This window comes from Triticum aestivum, chromosome 4B (assembly GCF_018294505.1).
Source record: "Triticum aestivum cultivar Chinese Spring chromosome 4B, IWGSC CS RefSeq v2.1, whole genome shotgun sequence".
In the NCBI taxonomy this organism is placed as follows: domain Eukaryota; kingdom Viridiplantae; phylum Streptophyta; class Magnoliopsida; order Poales; family Poaceae; genus Triticum; species Triticum aestivum.
This window is the reverse complement of record NC_057804.1, coordinates 519,687,889-519,701,255: the sequence shown is the minus strand read 5'-3', so window position 1 is coordinate 519,701,255 and position 13,367 is coordinate 519,687,889.

Sequence of the window (13,367 nt, the reverse complement as noted above, 5' to 3'; positions counted from 1 at the left end):
AGAGTGGGGTCTCTTTAGATGGATGAGAGGGTGGTGAGGTTAGTTTGTCCAAAGCACAAACTTGCTAGTGCAAGTTTTGCAAAACTTCAATTCTGGACAAGATGTAAATGGCATCATTACATGGACCAAAAATGTTCCAAAGGGTGCATTCTCCTGGACATAGGGGTTTAGTAGGGGGGCCTACAAGTAGGAAAAGGAATCATGGGTAAAGGAGCAACTTAAGAAGTAGTTGTTGTACAAATCCTCAAGTTGGACCAGTATGGAAAAGACGCTGATTCACTCAAATTTTTCAAAGAACATCACTGGGTTTTCGCATAATGTTGAATCATATGCTACTACTAACATCCCATAATTTTGGTGGAAGCTAGAAAGAAATGTTTAAATAGGCTGTAGTGCAAATTTGCCTACTGGACGAGATTTGAAAATATGGTATAGAGCTCAAAATATTCAATGAATGAAATATCCTTTAGCATAAAAGTGATTTAGAAACATAACATGACATCTCCAAATTTTGGTGGGATTTTTAAAAGAATTTATCAAATGGTTGTAGTTCAAATAGGACCACAAACCATGGAAAAACCATTTTTAAAGGAACAAAGATCAGGGAAATAATTTTATAATTAACTCCTCTGATAAAAAGAAAATTTTATTTGAGGGTGTAAGAGAGTCCAATAAAATTGGGAAGTTTTTTTTTCACTTGAGGTTAAAACTCCATGATAATAAGAAAAGAAATGTTTCAAAAATCAAAAGTGAGCCCAGAAAATAAAAGTTTTAATTTCCTGGCAAAATTTTAATTAACAAAACAAGGTTAAAATTTTGGGGTGTCACACGTAGGATGAAGATAGTCTCTCTCAAATGACCCTGCAACCAAATACAAGAAATCTCGTGTCCCCAACACACCCAACAAAATGGCAAATTGTATAGGTGTACTAGTTCGGCGAAGAGATGGTGATAAAAGTGTAATATGGATGGCAGAAATATATTTTTATAATCTGAATAAATAAAAACCGCAAGGTATAAAATAGTAAACGGGCACAAAAATGGTATTGCAATGCTTAAAAATGGGGCCTAGGGTCCGTACTTTCGCTAGTGCAATCTCTCAACAATGCTAACATACTTGGATCATATGATTATCCCTCAAAGTGCAATAAAGAATCACTCCCGCATTCCTATTAGCAGAGAACAAAAGATAGGAATTGTTTGTAGGGTACGAAACCACCTCAAAGCTATTCTTTCCGTTTGATCTATCCTAGAGTTCGTACTAAAATAACGCAAGCTATTCTTTCCGATCGATCTAATCAAGAGTTCGTACTAAAATAACACCAAAGCAAATTCATATTCATAATACTCAATCCACACAAAGAACTACAAAGAGACCCCAAAGTTTCTATCGGAGAAAACATAATAAAAACGTGCATCAACCCCTATGCATAGATTACCCCAACGTCACCTCGGGAATCCGCAAGTTGAGTGCCATAACATTCATCAAGTGAATCAATATGATACCCCATTGTCACCTCAAGTATTCATACCATACATCATGTGTTCTCATATCTAAATATTCAATCCGATAATATAAAACTTCAAAGGGTAAAGATTCAATTCATCACAACAAGAGTATAGAGGGGAGAAACATCATATGATCCATCTATATTAACAAAGCCCATGATATACATCACGAGAGAGAGAGAGAGAAAGAGATTAAACACATAGCTAATGGTACAAACCCTCAGCCCCGAGGGTGGACTACTCCCTCCTCATCGTGGTAGTCGCCGGGATGATGAAGATAGCCACCGAAGATGATTCCCCCCTCCGGTAGGGTGCCGAAACGGGGTCAAGATTGGTTTTCGGTGGCTACAGAGCCCTGCAGCAGCGGAACTTCTGATCTAGGTGTCACAGCTCTAGCTCAGCCCCTATTATCTTTGCTTGATCATCATGTCATCATATTTAAGATTCAAATGAATCTGAATTGGGGATGTTCAAGCCCTAGCATTAAATCAACTCAACTAGGGTGGATTAAAATATTTTTCAATAAACCCAAAATGTCCCCAAGAAAAGTTCATGATTTCTAGTTAAGGTGGAAACCTGTGCCAAAAATGATGAATATATTCTTAGATCATTTTTGGATTTTTGAATTAAATCATATTGTTTTGACTTTGGGCATTTAAATACTATAAATAATTTAAGTGCTCAAATAATTCTAAAACTAAATGTGGGTCACTCGAAGAATCCATAGAGAGTCCACAAATTATTTCAGGAGTTTACTAAATGGGTTAGTATTTTTACTAATTCAAAACAGAGGAAAAGAAATAGAAAAATAGAAGGAATTAGAAAAGGAAGAGAGAGAGAGAGAGTTACCTGGCAGCCCATCTGGCTGGCCCAGCCCACCAGGGGCAGGGAGGTCTTCTTCCTCCCGCCAGTCGAACGCACAGCGCGTGCCCGACGTGTGCCCGGCCACCCAGTGCCACCTCCACCCTGCCTGCTTCTCTCCCCCTAACCCCGCTGATTTTTGCGCCCGCTAGCTATCCCCGCTGTCGAAGCCGAACTCCAGCTGAGGGAGTCCTAGATTAGGGGGTATCCGGACAGCCGGACTATACACTTTGTCCGGACTGTTGGAGCATGGAGATACAAGACTCAAGACTTCGTCCCGTGTCCGGATGGGACTCTCCTTTGCATGGAAGACAAGCTTGGCGATCCGGATATTAGATTTCCTTCTTTGTAACCGACTCTATGTAAACCCTAGCCCCCTCCGGTGTCTATATAAACTAGAGGGTTTAGTCCTTAGAGACAGAATCATAATCATCATAGGCTAGCTTCCAGGGTTTAGCCTCTACGATCTCGTGGTAGATCAACTCTTATAATACTCATATCATCAAGATCAATCAAGCAGGAAGTAGGGTTTTACCTCCATCGAGAGGGCCCGAACCTGGGTAAAACATCGTGTCCCTTGCCTCCTGTTACCATTAGCCTTACATGCATAGATCGGGACCCCCTACCTGAGATCCGCCAGTTTTGACACCGACATTGGTGCTTTCATTGAGAGTTCCTCTGTGTCGTCGCTGCGAGGCTTGATGGCTCCTTCAATCATCAACAACGTAGTCCAGGGTGAGATTTTTCTCCCCGGACAGATCTTCGTGTTCGGCGGATTCGCACTGCGGTCCAATTCGCTTGGCCATCTGGAGCAGATCGACAGCTATGCCCCTGGCCATCAGGTCAGGTTCGGAAACTTGAACTACACGGCCGATATCCGCGGAGACTTGATCTTCAACGGATTCGGGCCTATGCCAGGAGTGCCGAACGGTCACGACGAGCACGGCTTAGACCCGTTGTCTGACAATTCTCAGGATATCGCACCTGCAGGGGCTCTAAACCTAAATCCAGGGCAGATCGCGTCACACGAGGACGGGTGGATTGACCCCACCCCGGAGGCCACGTACTCATTGGCGGTAGAGCCGAGCACCGGCTCTACCCCCAAGGAAGCCTGCGACACCGGACCCCTGGACTCGTATCCGGCTGAAGGTTCCAGTCCGTGCACCCCCGAGCCCATCCGATTCTGGTTGGGCTTTGGTAATGGAGTTCACCGCTATGGATATCTTCCAACACTCGCCCTTTGGCGACATGCTAAACTCGCTAAAGTCTCTCTCTTTGTCAGGAGACTCCTGGCCGAACTATGTCCGGCTCGAGTGGGAAGCAGGCGACGAGGGAATTCGCTGCCCACCCACCATCCACTTTATAGCCACTGTCGACGACGTAACAGACATGCTTGACTTCGACTCCGATGACACCAACAATACGAACGTTGGCGCAGGGGGCGATTCCGAACAACCACCCATGGGGCGCTGGATTGCCACCTCATCATATGATATATACTTGGTGGACACGCCTAAGGAGGACGACAACGACAAAACGGAGGATAAAACCCCAGGACAAAAACCAAAATGACAGCACAGACGCCGCTCTAAGTCCAGCCACAGTAAAAACAGCGATAACAGCGCTCGAAGGATCGACACCCCAGACAACTCCAAAGGCAACAACGACCATATGGACCCAGCGATGGAGCAGGATGAGCCAGGTCACGCCAAACACAGCCTGGAGCAGACGCCCGATCGCAGCGATCCCGAGGGCCGAACCCATCAACCCGCCCCGGGAGAGGAGCACAGTCCGGACGACGATGCATTCATCATCTCGAAAACACGTTTGGAACAAGATAACCTCCACAGAAAGCTTATGGCCACTACGAGAAGTCTAAAGAAGCAGAAGCAAAGGCTTAAGGCCGCCCAGGAAATGCTCAATCGCAGATGGAATACAGTGCTAGACACTGAAGAAAAATACGGTGACGATCGCCGCACAAAGAGCTATCCAAAGTGCAAGCTGCTGCTAGAATTCGACGATGAGGCCGTTCCACCGAAGAACAATACGGCCAGTAGGCCGGACAAACCACTTTGTAACCGCAACAAAGCAGCCACTAACGCCGCACACGATTTACGTGAGCTATTGGACAAAAAGGCCGGCACGACCAGGTCCATCTACGGATCTAGAGGACACGCTCCGGCGAAGGATTATGGTCACCAAAACGATCATAATGATCGAGTACCAGTTCAGAATCAACACCGGACACAACAATAGTCGACAGCATGCCACAACATGTCCAGATACAAAGGAGCCGCTCACCCTGTGTCCTTCACCAAAGAGGTGCTGGACCACGAATTTCCATAGGGTTTCAAACCCGTGAACATAGAGGCATATGACGGAACGACAGACCCCGGGGTCTAGATTGAGGATTTTATCCTTCACATTCACATGGCTCGTGGGGACGATCTCCATGCCATTAAATACTTTCCCCTCAAGTTGAAGGGACCATCTTGGCACTGGTTGAAAAGCCTCCCCGAAAACTCAATCGGAAGTTGGGAGGAACTTGAGGATGCTTTCAGGGCCAATTTTCAAGGAACCTATGTCCGACCTCCAGACGCTGACGATTTAAGTCATATAATTCAACAGCTCGGAGAGTCCGCCCGGAAGCTTTGGAATAGATTCCTCACTAAGAAGAATCAAATTGTCGATTGTCCGGATGCCGAAGCCCTAGCGGCCTTCAAACACAGTATCCGGGATGAGTGGCTCGCCAGACACCTCGGCCAAGAAAAGCCGAGGACAATGGCAGCCTTAACAAGCCTTATGACCCACTTTTGCACGGGTGAAAACAGCTGGTTAGCCCGTAGAGGCACCAGCAACCCAGGCACATCCGAAATCAGGGATGGCAACGGGAAGCCGTGGCGCAATAAAAACAAGCGTCGAAATAAAAAGGAAAGTTCGGACAACACAGCGGTCAACGCCGGATTCAGGGGCTCTCGACCCGATCAACAAAAGAAGCCATTTAAAGGCAGCAAAGAAGGACCATCCGGCCTGAATAAAGTCCTGGACAGATTGAGCCAAATTCATGGCACCACCGAAAATCCTGCGAACCACACTCACAGATAATGCTGGGTCTTTAAGCAGGCCGGCAAGTTAAATGCCGAACACAAGGGAAGGTAAACACCAAGTGAAGACGAGGACGAGCCTCGCCAGCTGAACACTAGGGGACAGAAGAAATTCCCATCAGAGGTAAAAACAATAAACATGATCCACGCGACTCACACACCCAAGAGAAGGCGCGAACGCACGCTCAGAGACGCATACGCTATAGAGCCCGTCGCCCCCAAACTTAACCACTGGTCGGCCTGCCCGATCACCTTTGATCACACGGACCACCCGACTAGTATGCGGCACGAAGGATCAGCTGCCTTGGTGCTCGACCCAATAATCAACGGATATCATCTCACTCGCGTACTCATGGACGGCGGCAGTAGTCTCAATCTAATATATCAGGACATTGTCCGTAGGATGGGGATAGACCCATCCAGAATCAGCCATAGTAACACCACCTTTGAAGGGGTGATACCAGGCGTGGAAGCCCGCTGCAAGGGCTCCCTTGTACTAGAGGTAACATTCGGTTCCCCAAGCAACTCCAGAAGCGGAGAACTACTCTTCACCATCGCCCCCCTTCAAAGTGGTTATCATGCATTGCTCGGGAGAATGGCCTTCGCCCGCTTCAATGCAGTACTGCACTATGCCTACCTTAAACTCAAGATGCCCGGTCCACGTGGCGTCATCACCGTTAATGGAAATACAAAGCATTCTTTACGCGTGGAAGAGTATGCGACGGCTCTAGCAGCCGGACTCTAAGAGGCCGCTAATATCAGAATGCATGATTGGTCGTTAAGACCACCGACATGCTTAGACGAGTCCGGCAGCCCAGATAAACCTGAGCTGGGTGCCATACATGTAATCCCATAGAGGACACCAGGGGCTATAGATATTTAATAAAGCCCCACTGTTGGCTTGACCTTATTAACAGGCCAATGTCTTACACTTTCACTATCCATCGCACGCTTACGTCATACTCTTCTACATGAGTATTTCTTTTTACAGACACCATTCGTGTGATACCCTCCAGGACACAGCACAATGGAGACAAAGGCGTAGACGTGCAGCAGAGCCCCGCTCAAAGGTTTCTCCTTAGATTAAGCCGCTGTGTAAACCTTTTTTATTGTCTCTTGTTGTTTACACATCCCATGGGTACTACACCCACAGAGAATATTGCCGTTATTGGCATTTCGCCACGACAGACTAATGCACATACCTGGAAATATAGGGTTCATAATAAAGGGCGTTACTCAGTCCAGTATATGTTACAAAGTCCGAATACCTTCGGGAGTGTTCGGCGTCATGAGTTTGGCCTTATATGCATCAACACTGAATCATGTCTTTGGTCAAATGTTGGGTTTGCCTAGCTCCTGGGTTTGTCGCCTTATGTTCCGTTCTTATCGGCTAAGGCGGCCAAAGGAGAACTACTGTGATTGTGCCCTGGTTATTTCGGATGAGCACCTCAGTAGAGAAAGCCGAAAACTAACTGTCATGATATAGCGAGAGACTGTTCAACCACTCGAAGACCTATCAGAATCTTTAGGATTCCTCCGCATTAACGGAGGACCGTTTCCCGGTCATGTACACACGCGCCTGTATTCGGATGCACGCGAAGGTACCAGGGGCTACATAGTAGCCCCACCGTCAAACTCCTATGGCTAAGTGAAAGTGTTAAAGCTATATAGTCTGATTGCCTAGTTCGACGTGCGATCACCTCCTTAATGGACCAAGACGTTTGATCAAGTGTGATTATGCATATTTTCGCGAACACCCCCGCATTGCATGCGTGGGGGCTGAAGCCAACGACTGCTAACTTTCAGATTACATATATACATAAAACGGCCGCACAGGAGGCACAATAGCACTTTCGGGAAAAAAAGTATAAAAATAGCCTTCATAATTAAAATAACATTGTTTTTACAATGAAACGATTTGTCACTCGAACATGATAGTCTTCGAGCACTGAGCCTCTATTAGGCGAGCACCTTCTGCTACCTGCTCCAAGTAGTGCTCGGCCGGATCCTGGCCTCCCGCCGGATTCTGGGTGGCAATGATGGTGGCCTCCATATCTGTCCAATATGCTTTAACGCGGGCAAGAGCCATCCGTGCACCCTCTATGCATGTCGACCTCTTCATGGCATCGATCTGCGATACGGCACCAAGGAATTGTTGCACTAAACCAAAATAACTGTCCGGCTTAGGCCCCTTCGGCCATAGATGGTCTATTACAGACCGCATTGCAAGACCGGACATCCTATGAAGCTCAGCCACAGCAGTCATCCTCTCACTCAATGGCAATGGGCGCGTGGGAGCACTGAATTGAAACCAGAACAGCTTCTCCACTTCATTATCTTTTTGATCTTCGAAAAACTTGGCCGCATCAGCCGTACTCTTCGCCAAATCCGCATACGCGTCTGCAGGGCTCCAGCATCGATCCAGGGGAGCATACTTCGGATCTAAAACCTTCATCCACAATAAATAGGGGTTTCCAGCCGCGATTTCTCCGGCCTGTCGAAGCTCCTCCTGCGCATCCCGGATTTTGGACCGCGTCTCCTTGGCCGCATCAAGTGCCATCTTCCGGTCAGCCAAATTAGCCTGATTCTCTTTTTCAAGCAGCTCATACTGGTCGGCGGCATTTTTCAGCTCCACGGCCATCTCGGCTACTTTGTCTTCACTTCAGCGATGAGTGCTACGTCTTGAGTTTGCATTGGTTTTCCTCGAAGAGGAGAGGGTGATGCAGCAATAGTAGCGTAAGTATTTCCCTCAGTTTTTGAGAACCAAGGTATCAATCCAGTAGGAGGCTCCTCAAAAGTCCCACGCACCTACACAAACAAACTGAGAACTTGCAGCCAATGCAATAAAGGGGTTGTCAATCCCTTCACGGCCACTTGCAAAAGTGAGATCTAATAAAGATAGTATGATAAGATAAATATATTTTTGGTATTTTATAATATAGATGCAAAAAGTAAAGATGCAAATAAAAGTAGATTGGAAGCAAATATGATAAGAGATAGACCCGGGGGCCATAGGTTTCACTACAGGCTTCTCTCAAGATAGCATAAGTATTACGGTGGGTGAACAAATTGTTGGAAATATGCCCTAGAGCCAATAATAAATTAGTTATTATTACTATATTTCCTTGTTCATGATAATCGTTTATTATCCATGCTATAATTGTATTGATAGGAAACTCAGATACATGTGTGGATACATAGACAACACCATGTCCCTAGTAAGCCTCTAGTTGACTAGCTCGTTGATCAATAGATGGTTACGGTTTCCTGACCATGGACATTGGATGTCGTTGATAACGGGATCACATCATTAGGAGAATCATGTGATGGACAAGACCCAATCCTAAGCCTAGCACAAAGATCGTGTAGTTCGTATGCTATAGCTTTTCTAATGTCAAGTATCATTTCCTTAGACCATGAGATTGTGCAACTCCCGGATGCCATAGGAATGCTTTGGTTGTACCAAACGTCACAATGTAAATGGGTGGCTATAAAGGTACACTACGGGTATCTCCGAAAGTGTATGTTGGGTTGGCACGAATCGACACTGGGATTTGTCACTCCGTGTGACGGAGAGGTATCTCTGGGCCCACTCGGTAGGACATCATCATAATGTGCACAATGTGACCAAGGGGTTGATCACAGGATGATGTGTTACGGAACGAGTAAAGAGACTTGCCGGTAACGAGATTGAACAAGGTATCAGGATACCGATGATCGAATCTCGGGCAAGTACTATACCGCTAGACAAAGGGAATTGTATACGGGATTGATTGAATCCTCGACATCGTGGTTCACCCGATGAGATCATCATGTAACATGTGGGAGCCAACATGGGTATCCAGATCCTGCTGTTGGTTATTGGCTGGAGAGTTGTCTCGGTCATGTCTACGTGTCTCCCGAACCCGTAGGGTCTACACACTTAAGGTTCGATGACGCTAGGGTTATAGGGAATAGATGTACGTGGTTACCAAATGTTGTTTGGAGTCCCGGATGAGATCCCGGACGTCACGAGGAGTTCCGGAATGGTCCGGAGGTAAAGTTTATATATGGAAAGTTGTTGTTCGGGTTCCGAAAAAAGTTCGGGTTTTTTCAGTATTGTACCGGGAAGCTTCCAGAAGGTTCCGGAGGATTTCGGAGGGGTCCGGAGGTCCGGAAAATGTTCCACCATGTCCAATACAGCAGCATGGGCTGTAAGGGGGCACCCTAGCTTTAATGGGCCAGGGGCACCAGGCCCCCCCCCAAGGCCCATGCGCATGGGAGAGGGGAAACCCTAAGGGGGAGGGCCTCCACTTGACTTGGTAGGCACTCCTCCCCCCCCCTTGGCCGCTGCCCCCTCCTCAGATTGGATCTGAGGGGGCTGGCCCCCCTCTCCCTTGCCCCTATATATATGTGGGGGGTGGGAGGGCAGCAGACCCCAAGTTTCTGGCGCAGCCCTCCCCCTCTCCCAAGTCCTCCTCCTCTCCCGCGGTGCTTGGCGAAGCCCTGCAGGATTGCCACGCTCCTCCACCACCACCACGCCGTCGTGCTGCTGCTGGACGGAGTCTTCCCCAACCTCTCCCTCTCTCCTTGCTGGATCAAGGCATGGGAGACATCACTAGGCTGCATGTGTGTTAAACGCGGAGGTGCCGTCCGTTCGGCACTAGGATCATCGGTGATTTGGATCACGACGAGTACGACTCCATCAACCCCGTTCACTTGAACGCTTCCGCTTAGCGATCTACAAGGGTATGTAGATGCACTCTCCTTTCCCTCGTTTCTAGATTACTCCATAGATTGATCTTGGTGATGCATAGAAAATTTTGAATTTCTGCTACATTTCCCAACAGTGGCATCATGAGCTAGGTCTATGCGTAGTTTCTATGCACGAGTAGAACACAAGTTGTTGTGGGTGTTGATTTTGTTCAATATGCTTACCGTTACTAGTCCAATCTTGTTTCGACAGTATTGTGGGATGAAGCGGCCCGGACTGACCTTACACATACACTTACGTGAGACAGGTTCCACCGACTGACATGCACTTGTTGCATAAGGTGGCTAGCGGGTGCCAGTCTCTCCCACTTTAGTCGGATCGGATTCGATGAAAAGGGTCCTTATGAAGGGTAAATAGCAATTGAAATATCACGTTGTGGTTTTGCGTAGGTAAGAAACGTTCTTGCTAGAAACCCATAGCAACCACGTAAAACATGCAAACAACAATTAGAGGACGTCTAACTTGTTTTTGTAGGGTATGCTATGTGATGTGATATGGCCAAAAAAGAATGTGATGAATGATATGTGATGTATGAGATTGATCATGTTCTTGTAATAGGAATCACGACTTGCATGTCGATGAGTATGACAACCGGCAGGAGCCATAGGAGTTGTCTTAATTTATTATATGACATGTGTGTCATTGAACAACACTATGTAATTACTTTACTTTATTGCTAAGCCGTTAGCCATAATAGTAGAAGTAATAGTTGGCGAGAAAACTTCATGGAGACACGATGATGGAGATCATGATGATGGAGATCATGGTGTCATGCCTGTGACGATGATGATCATGGAGCCCCGAAGATGGATATCAAAAGGAGCAAAATGATACTGGCCATATCATGTCACTATTTGATTGCATGTGATGTTTATCATGTTTTGCATCTTATTTTCTTAGAACGATGGTAGCTTAAATAAGATGATCCCTCGCAATAATTTCAAGAAAAGTGTTCCCCCTAACTGTGCACCGTTGCGAAGGTTCGTTGTTTCGAAGCACCACGTGATGATCGGGTGTGATAGATTCTAACGTTCGAATACAACGGGTGTAATCCAGATTTACACACGCAATACACTTAGGTTGACTTGACGAGCCTAGCATGTACAGACATGCCTCGGAATACGGAAGACCGAAAGGTCGAGCATGAGTCGTATAGAAGATACGATCAACATGAAGATGTTCACCGATGTTGACTAGTCCGTCTCACATGATGATCGGACACAGCCTAGTTGACTCAGATCATGTAATCACTTAGATGACTAGAGGGATGTCTATCTGAGTGGGAGTTCATAAGATGAACTCAATTATCCTGAACATAGTCAAAATGTGTTTGCAAATTATGTCGTAATGCTCGCGCTTTAGTTCTATTGTTTCAGATATGTTCCTAGAGAAAAATTTAGTTGAAAGTTGATAGTAGCGATTATGCGGACTAGGTCCATAAACTGAGGATTGTCCTCGTTGCTTCGTAGAAGGCTTATGTCCTTAATGCACCGCTCAGTGTGCTGAACCTCGAACGTCGTCTGTGGATGTTGCGAACATCTAACATACACGTTTTGATAACTACGCGATAGTTCAGTTAAACGGTTTAGAGTTGAGGCACCAAAGACGATTTCGAAATGTCACGGAACATATGAGATGTTTCGAGGGCTGAAATTGGGATTTCAGGCTCGTGCCCACATCAAGAGGTATAAGACCTCCGACGATTTTCTTAGCCTGCAAACTAAGGGAGAAAAGCTCAATCGTTGAGCTTGTGCTCAGATTGTCTGAGTACAACAATCACTTGAATCAAGTGGGAGTTGATCTTCCAGATGAGATAGTGATGTTTCTCCAAAGTCATTGCCACCAAGCTGCTAGAGCTTCGTGATGAACTATAACATATCAGGGATAGATATGATGATCCTTGGATATTCGCAATGTATGACACCGCGAAAGTAGAAATCAAGAAGGAGCATCAATTGTTGATGGTTAGTGAAACCACTAGTTTCAAGAAGGGCAAGGGCAAGAAGGGATACTTCATGAAATGGCAAATCAGTTGCTGCTCTAGTGGAGAAACCCGAGGTTGAACCCAAACCCGAGACTAAGTGCTTCTGTAATAAGGGGAACAGACACTGAAGTAGAATTACCCTAGATACTTGGTAGATGAGAAGGCTGGCAAGGTCGATAGAAGTATATTGGATATACATTATGTTAATGTGTACTTTACTAGTACTCCTAGTAGCACCAGGGTATTAGATACCGGTTCGGTTGCTAAGTGTCAGTAACTCGAAATAAAAGCTACGGAATAACCGGAGACTAGCTAAAGGTGAGCTGACTATATGTGTTGGAAGTGTTTCCAAGGTTGATGTGATCAAGCATCGCACGCTCCCTCTACCATCGAGATTGGTGTTAAACCTAAATAATTTTTATTTGGTGTTTGCATTGAGCATAGACATGATTGGATTATGTCTATCGCAATACGGTTATTCATTTAAGGAGAATAATGGTTACTCTGTTTATTTGAATAATGCCTTCAATGGTCTTGCACCTAAAATGAATGGTTTATTGAATCTCAATCGTAGTGATACACATGTTCATGCCAAAAGATATAAGATAGTAATGATAGTACCACCTACTTGTGGCACTGCCATGTAAGTCATATTGGTATAAAACGCATGAAGAAGCTCCATGTTGATGGATCTTTGGACTCACTCGTTTTTGAAAAGTTTGAGACATGCGAACCATGTCTATTGGTGTATATGCATGAAGAAACTCCATGCAAATGGACTGTTTGGACTCACTTGATTTTGAATCACTTGAGACATGCAAATCATACCACATGGGGAAGATGACTGAAAGCCTCGTTTTCAGTAAAATGGAACAAGAAAGCAACTTGTTGGAAGTAATACATTTTGATGTGTGCAGTCCAATGAGTGCTCAGGCACGCAGTGGATATCGTTATGTTCTTACTTCATGAATGATTTGAGTAGATACCGAGTATATTTACTTGATGAAACACAAGTCTTAATTATTTAATGGTTCAAGTAATTTCAGAGTGAAGTTGAAGATCATCGTGACAAGAGGATAAAATGTCTATGATATGATCATAGAGATGATTATCTGAGTTACGAGCTTTGGCACGCAATTAAGACATTGTATAAATT